Raw genomic sequence first — 9418 nt, forward strand, 5'->3', positions numbered from 1 at the left:
TGGTGAGGGAGAACCGAAAGGGGTAGGAGGACGAGAGAGGTGGGAACCAGAAGGGGTAAGAGGACAAGAGTGGGTGGAGTTATGAATCCTATCGCGCCGACCTTCCGCGACCATGCAGTTTAATTATAATTGCGGAACTTCGGAAGTTCCGTCGAATGGGTAGGGCATTCATCAGCCCCTTTATCTTCCGCGGAGAACCCGTGCCAGGCTGTTAGGCGAACGAAGAATACCCGAAACTTTCGAATATCCCACGGCAACTTCCCCACCGCGGTTCCCGTCCCGGCAAGAACCACCCTTCGGCCCGGATTCTCATTGAAATCGACAAAAAAGGATCCCCGGGCCGACGCCGCGGTGAAAAGGGACGGGGAAAGGTGGCGAGCGGAATCTTAAAGGTCGCGGAGGTGACTTCGAAAGTGAGTAATAAAAGTTGTGGAAGAGGTCGCCCGGCGAAAGCCATGGGGGTTGAAGTGGAGGGACGGGGGGATGGGATCGCGTGCAGAGGGGGTGGTGTCACGCCGATAAATCATACATGACGCGCCGCTTGTTTTTCGATCCCGTCCGCGGCCTGCCGGCTCGCATCTGAAATTTTTCGAAGCGACCCGGCGTCTGCGGAACTTGCTACCCTTCTTGACGCGCCGGTGGAAAAGGGTATGGGAGGAGACTTGGGCTTGACGCGGCGATGGAAAGGGGTACGGGAGACTTGGTCTCGACGCTTTGATTGAGGTTTTGATGATCTGAAGCCGAGCTGGGTGACCTGAATCATTACGGTAGGGTTGGGGAACTTAACCCTTTGTAGTCAGAGTCCAAATATACGAAAATCCGAAATATTTTCTTTTCAGGCTCGCAGTGGTTCTATTTTCTATGGAGCATTTTGTACACCATGAAATTGAATTTTATGACTCGTGTTACGGTTAACAGTTCTTAACAATGTTTTAAGTATAAGTAAATTTCAAATTAATACATAAGAAAAAATATTTTCTCACAGCCCAAGCATCTCGAACAAAGAGAATGCGCGAGCCAAACAAAGAGCAAACACGATTCAGGCCCTTGTAGCAGATAGCGCCCGAGAGGAACATAATTCTTAAGACTGCCCGGCACCGTTTCCATCTAATCATCCGCCGGCGTTATCCGGAGTAGATGCAATTAATAGGAGCGCGTCGAAGCGCGAAATTTCGTTGGCTCAGCGTCGTCGGCCTGCTTTTATTCGGCGGCCCTACCCTTTTGGATAGCTATCCGGAGACTCGTACAGCCACGGCCTCCTCCTCCCCCGGGTTCCCCCGTGCCTCGGAAACATCCTCGTCAGCTCTAAATGCAAGCGTGGAACCCCACCCTTCCCTCCCCTCCTCCCTGCGGCCCCGGGGCCGCTGCGTCTTGATATCGTCGATCGTATCTTATCGCCGGCCCGCCCGGTATCCACGAAATTGCCCTCCGACGAAACAACTCGCCGTAAGGATATAAAAGCCCCCTCGGCTGAAACGGCAGCCCCGGTGGAAGGGTAGCTTCTCCTCATCGAGGAGAGGAGAGGGGTGAAGCCCCGTTCCGCGCGTTATCGGCGCGCACGAGCCACCGAAAATCCTGGAAGAAGAATAATTCGACGTCGATAAGAATTTCCGCCGTGGCTGACGGAGTCCCCGGATGACGTGGGACGGATCCCGACCCCACGGAATCCTGTGCGATTACGGCTTAAGCGGTCACCCCGCGCCAACCCCGCTACTACCCTCTCTCGCCTCGTAATTTCGTTATTTATATTAATTACCGGCGCGGTCGATCGCCATGGCAACGCTCGTCGATGCGGCCCGAGTTTGCATTTTAAAACGCTTTACGTATTTATGGTGGACTTTTCAGATGCCGGTATCAATTTGTTCGCTGTACGAAAATATTGTTGGCTCGAAAGCTTTGCAACAATTTCATTGTTCTGCAGGATTTAATTATTTTATAGCGCGATGAATGTAACTGTTTACTTGATTAAGCATTCTGGTTGGACAATGGAAGAATTGCGTTTTTTGAAGGTTTGCATTGCGGTTTGTTGCTTTTAAAAATTATTTACAGGTGGCAGTTAATCTAGAAGAGGTTTTAAAAGCATTATAAATTGTTCTTTTATATTTAGTTAGATGGATATAAATATATTTGTGAGCCACGTGTTAGGTGGCGGTAATTAGCTGTTTAAAACGTCTATCCTTCAATGTTGTTTAAAATTAAATATTACAATTACAAGTATCTTTAAACAAATTTAAGGGAATTTACAACTTGGTAAAAGATACTTTTAAACAGAATTTTTAAAATTTTGCAAATAATAATAACAGGATAAAATATATCATAGAAGAAGATCAAGAGCGTTAAGAAGCCTCGAATCGTCGGCAGGTCGCCGACGGAGTCTAAAATAAGTGGAAAATTAAGTTTAGTCGTGGAACAACAAGGTTCCACGGTGCCCGGGAAACAACTCCGGCAAAGGAACAAACTGCGACATAAACGAATATATTCGAGCCCGAGTGCCGCACAAATGCGGCCATTGTCTTCCTGAAGGACTGTTAGCTGCGATAAAACCGGGATTCCCTCTCTCTCTCTCTCTCACTCTCTCTCTCTCTGTGATCCGGAGAGTTCTCGGCAGTTTCGGTTTCCGCTCTCGCTTCGAAAAATCTGATCACTATAGAAAGTTTATGCGGCTGTACGAGACCGTGGCTACGATCGTCTGTAGCTGCGCGATAATCATTTGTTTCGAACGATACGATTGCGTGCTGTTGAATGTCGTTCGATAGGGTATATCGTTTGTGAAAGTGAACAATGAGAGGAATTTGGAAGCGACGGGGAAAAGAATAGTAAAATGAAAATGTTTTTATTTGGGGAGGTTTTTATCGAATTTGTTGCATTCTGGGGTTTAAGGTTTCTTTATGTTCAATCTTGGGGCGATTTTGGTATTGTTAATTATTTTTCATCTTTGTAGGGTTTTTGAAATGAAAGTGATTGTAGTTACAGAATTTAGTATTTTAGTTTAATTGAGGTTTTATTGCTTTAATTTGATTTAGGTTTAATGCTTCAATTTAATTGAGATTTAATGTTTTAATTTCGTTGAGGTTTAATATTTAATTTAATCGAGGTTTAATATTTTAATTAAGTTTAAGTTTAATAAAACTTTGTTTTCATCACAAGTTTGATTCTAAACGTTATTTTACATTTTAAATACAATTGCGAGATAAATGAATCGTATAGCTTAATATTTGAAGTTTCACGATGGAAGTTTCGAAATGTGGAATTTAAATGCTTGAATTTTAAATTTTAGATCATAAAACTGATACTCCATGTCTCGAATTTAAAGTCTGAATTTTAAATTATAAATTCTAGATTATAAATCCGAGATTCGACGTCTCGAGTATAAAATCAAAATTATACATTATAAATTATGAATCATAAATTCTAGATTTGATATTTCAAATTTGAAATCTGAATTATATGTTATAAATCATATATCTTAAGATTCGATATCTCAAATTTAAAATCTGAATTATAAATTATAAATTCCAAATCATAAATCCAAGATTCGATATCTCAAAATCTGAATTATAAATTAAAATTCCGAAATTCCATATCTCGAACCTAAAATCTAAACTAAAAATTCTAAACTCTTTCAATAGTAAAAAATGAATTGAAAACATCGAGTTCAACATACCACAAAATTTCACCGTAAAAATGGCAGCACCGGCCGAAAATGAATTCTTAAAGATGCACATTCGCGTAAACGCTCGCGGCCCGGTAATTGCCGTCAGCCAAAGTGTTTCACCGTTCCAGGTGAGCTACATATATAGAGAGTCGCAAGAAAAACAGAAGGGCGAGATTCCGGCTGGCGGCAGAGAGAGAGAGAGATGAAGGGAGAGAGGGAGGGGGATGGAGAGGAGGGCGTTCGCGGAGGGAAATAATGGCCCTCGAACAAGCGGAACCGCAAAACGTCGTACACCTCGTCGAAACTCGAGTGCCCATTGTTCTCCTCAACCATCGCTTTGCCTCTCCGCGCGGACGAAAGCGAGGGGTTGGAAAAGCGCGAAGGCTTTTCTTTCAAGAACGACCTTGCCTCGGAGCGGCGACGATCAAACCTAGGTGCCTATTTCGGGAGCCCGGTGCCTCTCTTCTCTGTCGATGTCCTTCGCGTTGAAACGCGGCCCTTGGTGTCGCTTTTTCCAGCCCCGTTGAATTTTTCGGGTATCGGGGAAAGATATCGACTTATCGATGCGTCGATTTCAGTAATTTTATGAAAATCACGAATTTTTCTCGAATTTTGTTGACTTTGTGCAGTGAGATTTATTTTATGAAAATATGGAGGGAGTTTGTATTTATTTTATCTTTTGACGATATTAATCTTTGGTACTGTTGCTAAATATTGGTGATAGAAAAGTCGAACTTCACTCTATTGTTAAGGAGAAAACTTGAATTTTATTCTGTTGTCGAAGAGAAAATTTTAATTCTATTCTGTTGTCAAAGAGAAAATTGTAATTTAATTTTCTGGTCAAGGAGAAAATTCTAATTCAATTCTGTTGCCAAAAAGAAAATTTTAATTCAATTCTGTTGCCAAAAGGAAAATTTTAATTTAATTCGGTTGTCAAAGAGAAACTTTTACAAGATATCTTTTAGGCTGAGAACTCTTCGTGTTCTCGGAAGCGGGCAGGATAAGTACGATACAATGAGCGAAGCACAGGTCTGAAATAACATCGAGAATAATACGTTTCGCTTCCCAAGAGAAGAAGTATCGCTAAGTCGCCGAACGGAGGCCAGGAAAAATTTTTAATTTCCAGACGGTACTCGGTTGAAGCGGATACAAAAGTTGCGCGGCGCGGCCACTTAGGAGCGGAACGCCGTAAGCCCTGTCCCCAAGATAACCGCTCACGTATACACGCGCGTAAATACACCTACATAGACCTACACAGCCATACATACACCTACATAGTTACATATATTGTACACTGAAGTCGGGCCGACAATAAAACGCGAAAGTCTCAATTTCCAGCGGACAGGTTCCACTTTGAAGAATAAGTTTCGAGTGGACGTAAAACGTTAATGAAACACGGCTGAAGGAAATTCCAATTTCTGACCGAGCATCGCCTCGGTTCAGCTTGTCAAGGCGCTCGCGGTAACGGCAAACAACGACGCGGGAAACGTAATAGCCGCTAACATCGTGCCCGTTCCGCAATCGGCAAGAGAACTCCGACGTCGTCGTCGTCGACGACTGCGGCTGCAACTTCCACCGGGCCGGCATTGAATCATTTTTACGTTTGAAACTTTCGAAAAAGTCCCGGCGGAACGTCTCCGACTGGATAACGACGCCCATCGCGGAACTTCGTAACAACATTAATTTTCATACGGATCCGCGGCAGACGCCGCGTTGCGGACTTTATCGAGCGATCGTTCGCGGTTCGCGGCGATCCGCGGCCGCCATCTTGGAGGCCCGAAGAAATGAACGCTGCGGTGACGTGATTCGCATTCTAAATTTCCAGATAAATTTTCAGATAAATTTTCAATAGATAATAAATTGTAAATTGACGCGTTGGCTGTCGAGTTGCGATCATCGAAAGTTTCACAGAGTTAATTTCAGTGGAAGGGTTGATTTTTGACCTAATTTGTAATCCGTTGTTGACTAGTGTACTACTTATAGGGTATAGGGTGCATAGCGTACTACTATGCATTAGTAAACAAATGACAAGAAGCAACCAATCTTAATTTAAAGCATTTACCATCGAATTTGTAAAATGCTTGCGTCCGACTGTATTACATCGTACACCTTGCAATAAAAATCGCGGCGCGGCGTGGCCCCGATTGTTTATCGACAGCGCGCGAAAAATCTTGATTATTGGCGCAGCGGCGAAAGCAACGGGGGGTAGATGTCGGCGGAAAAGGCGGCGGAAGAATGCACGAGGAACAAGGGAACGTGTTATCGATGCAGCAAGAGTTGTGTCGCCACAATTCCGGCCGACTTCCCTCTCCCTCCCCCCCTCTCCCTCGCAATCGTTTTAAAACTTCAATGGAGTTTTCCCCGGTTCCGCGCCGGCTGCGGAATTTCCCGATGAACGGCTCCGGGGACAATGGACGAAAACGAGATTTCGATTTGATTCCGGTTCCCTCTCGACATCCTTGTCCTTTTGTTTCGCCCCGGCTCCTTCCGTTTTCAGGCTTTGACAGTTAATTTCGGGGCTCGGCGGCCCGCGCGCGCGCGAGTTGAATCTAGGTCTCTCTCTCTCTCTCTCTCCCTCGTCACCCCTGATCAGCCAAGATGGATAACCCCGGCGGAGTACAACGATTCCGCCGGAAATTCCATGCATTCGTAAATAAAATCGACCCGGTGCCACCGCCTCCGCGCCGTAAACACCGTCACCTGTGCGACGCTTTCGTTTCCGTTCGACCGAATTTTTAACCCTTCGCGCTCGATACCATTTTAACCCTTTGCACTCGAAGCCATTTTAACTGTAAGTTTAAAATGACTTTTCTGATATATAGCATTTCCATTTTATATGACAAAATGTATTTTGCGCGTGTGAAATTGAATCTTGTGACTCGTGCAACAACAATTATTACGTTATTACCTTTTGAAAGTAACGGTATAATCTCTCGAAAATAACGTTATCACCTTTCGAAAATAACGATATTAATATCTAAATATACTATAAATAACTATCGCGAGACGTCGTCGCAGAAAATTCGACGCTTCCTTTCTCGTTCTCGTATTCAAGCCGTCGCGTTTCGTTTTCTAAGATCGGCCTTGGACGGGGGCAGACCGTTCCAGGATCGATAAATAATTTTTAGCATCGCGGATCCGCAGCGGCCGACCGACTCCGTGTGCCCGATGGTTACGTCTCCTGGTTATGCAACGGTGTGCCGGCACCGAATCAAGGCCCCCTTCCCGGTCTTCTTGTTACGTATGTATGCGGAGCTTGTGCCTCGGCTCAACGTGAATATTTACATTGCTAATTCCGTGCCAGCGTCGCGGCGATCCGCGGTCGTTGACATTCGCAAAAATCCGCGCGGACGTGTCCTCCTCGCGTTCTGCAACTAACACGCGCGTCCTAAGCGACGTTCACTTTCGCAAATAATTTTCAACAGTTGTTCAGCTTTGTTTAATTTCATAAAAATAAAATTGAAATAAAATTCGTAGCGGAAAGGGTTAAGTCGCGCGGCGGATCGCCGTTTTCTCGATCGTCGGCGAAATTAAATCGTGGAACAAGAGCGCAGGGCACGGCGAAATGTAAAACCGAGAAACGGAAAACACGGGGGGCCAGGTGGCGGCGTCACGGCGGCATTATAGTTTCCGGCGTACGATATTGGCCGACTTGTTCCCGCAGACGGCACACGTCGGCCATCTGTCTCGGCTTGTTCCTTCCGGGGAACAATCCGTGGAGGAACCCTCCTCGGACTTTTCTCGTCTCCGATACACGAGATCGATATCTTACACGCTGAATCGTAACCGGTCCCTACGGCTGGGTCGGGGCTCTTCGGGGCTGATTGGTGCGACACGACCGTGTTTACGGAAATCTACGCTTTTTTTATCGGCGAACTTCCGAAGCGAGTCTGCTCGAGGAAAATCATCTAAAGTAACTGTGAAGGCGAGGAGCGTTTTCTGCGTCAAGTTTCCGACAAAAAGGCGATGCTTGAGATAAAGGATACCACAAGGATATTGTATCATTTAGCAAGCGCCGCTGCTAAAAGGCGTCGCGAAAAATCAATGATTGAAATCGGTGCTGCCGTAAAATCCGGCGAACCGTTTACGAGGAGCAGCGGCAGCATCATGGCGTAGGACAGCCTGAAATCTGAGCCGGGGGAAATTATTCACGCGTGATAGCGGCGGCAAAGGGCCCGCGGGACACCCGGCCCGATAATAAATAGTTATTTAAGAAAGTGCAGCGTCGCGGCTCGTGACACGTTTACGATGTTATCCCGGTGTCCCGGAGCCGGGGGCCGGATTTATACGGCTCGCAGGACGTAAACTACCCCATCAAATCGTCCTCGGATACGCGGCGCATGGGGGCGAGCTGCGAATAAAACCGAACAAGCGTGTAACATAAGCAGAGGGAGGCTGTGTTTCCCGTTGATTTTTCCTTTCCCAATTGTACGCAGTTCCGCGCAGACTTCTGTGGGGTTTCCATGGGGTATATACGGGGTTTCCGCTAGGCTTTCACGCAGGTTTCCACGGGGCCTCTACGGACTTTCCATGAGGCTTCTACGGGGTTTCTAGGATTTTCCATGGGGTTTCTATGGTGTCTCTATGGTGTTTCTATTGTGATTCTATGGGGTTTCTATGGGGGTTCCATGGGGTTTTTATGGGGTTTCCATGGGGTTTCTGCGAGATTTCCACGGCAAATAGAAAAAAGCTGAGCCATCTGGGCGATAAGTTGCCGCGAGCCGGCCGCGTCCATTTCCGCGCGCAGCCGAGCCGATTTTTGCAGGAAGACCGGCGTAAATGGATGTCGGATGGAACGCCGGGACTCGGACGAGGGTCCTGGCGGTGATCGAGCGAAAATATTGGAAACGATCGGTCTGGATCGATCACGGTATCGCAATAAGTCAGCGAGACGACTCGTGGAAGGAGACGTTCGGATGGAAATGCGAGAGGGGAGGCGCCGTTGAAAAACTCCGCGGAATTGCGGAGATCCGGGATCTGCGGCAAATGGCTGCCGGTGCTTTGTTTATTTGAAGAATGAAAGAGGAAGCGTTGTTTGTACAAACGCCTAGATAATGATAGCGTTTGAAACTAACAGACATAGCAAAAGTTAAAAAATTGTTAATATTTAAATTATTAGATATTGGTGCAATTTTTATGGTTGTTTGGAGACAGTGAAGTTGGTTAAAACTATTCCTCATTTATTTGTCGCTATTATTTTCTCGAGAAAGTAATTTATATTTATTTTATTTATTTTAGAATTTTCTGTCTGAAATAAGTTAAGTTTTCTATCATTTTTTATAAGATGCTATTAAGTGTTTCTACTAAGTATTTTTATATAACATTAATCTTACCACATTCTCCTCCAAGTACAAAATAAATACTAATATACGAAATATCGCGTCTGGTAAATATTTTATAACAAACTCTACTTAGCCAGGTCATCTAAAAAATTGACCAACTTATTCTCCTAGTTTCAGCCTACCTTCCGGAGTATTTTATCAATTCCGCAGTTGGAGGCTCTGACACATCCTGCCAGAATGATTCAGTAAGAAACGGACTCCTCTTTTAGGGTCTCGAATAGGGCAATGGAGTTCGATAGAGTGAAGTTTTTCGGGCGGCGGCGAGTCGCCTCATATTTGTCCTCATCGATCATTTGCGGGGGCCTCCCACCCCCGTCTCTACGAATTAATATGAAGCAACTCCATCTGCGCGTGACAGCTCGAGAATGGAGGAAACACCTTCGGCTGATAGCCATGGAAATCGTCCTTCTTCGCAACCTTT

This window comes from Augochlora pura, chromosome 8, assembly GCF_028453695.1.
Source record: "Augochlora pura isolate Apur16 chromosome 8, APUR_v2.2.1, whole genome shotgun sequence".
NCBI lineage: Eukaryota > Metazoa > Arthropoda > Insecta > Hymenoptera > Halictidae > Augochlora > Augochlora pura.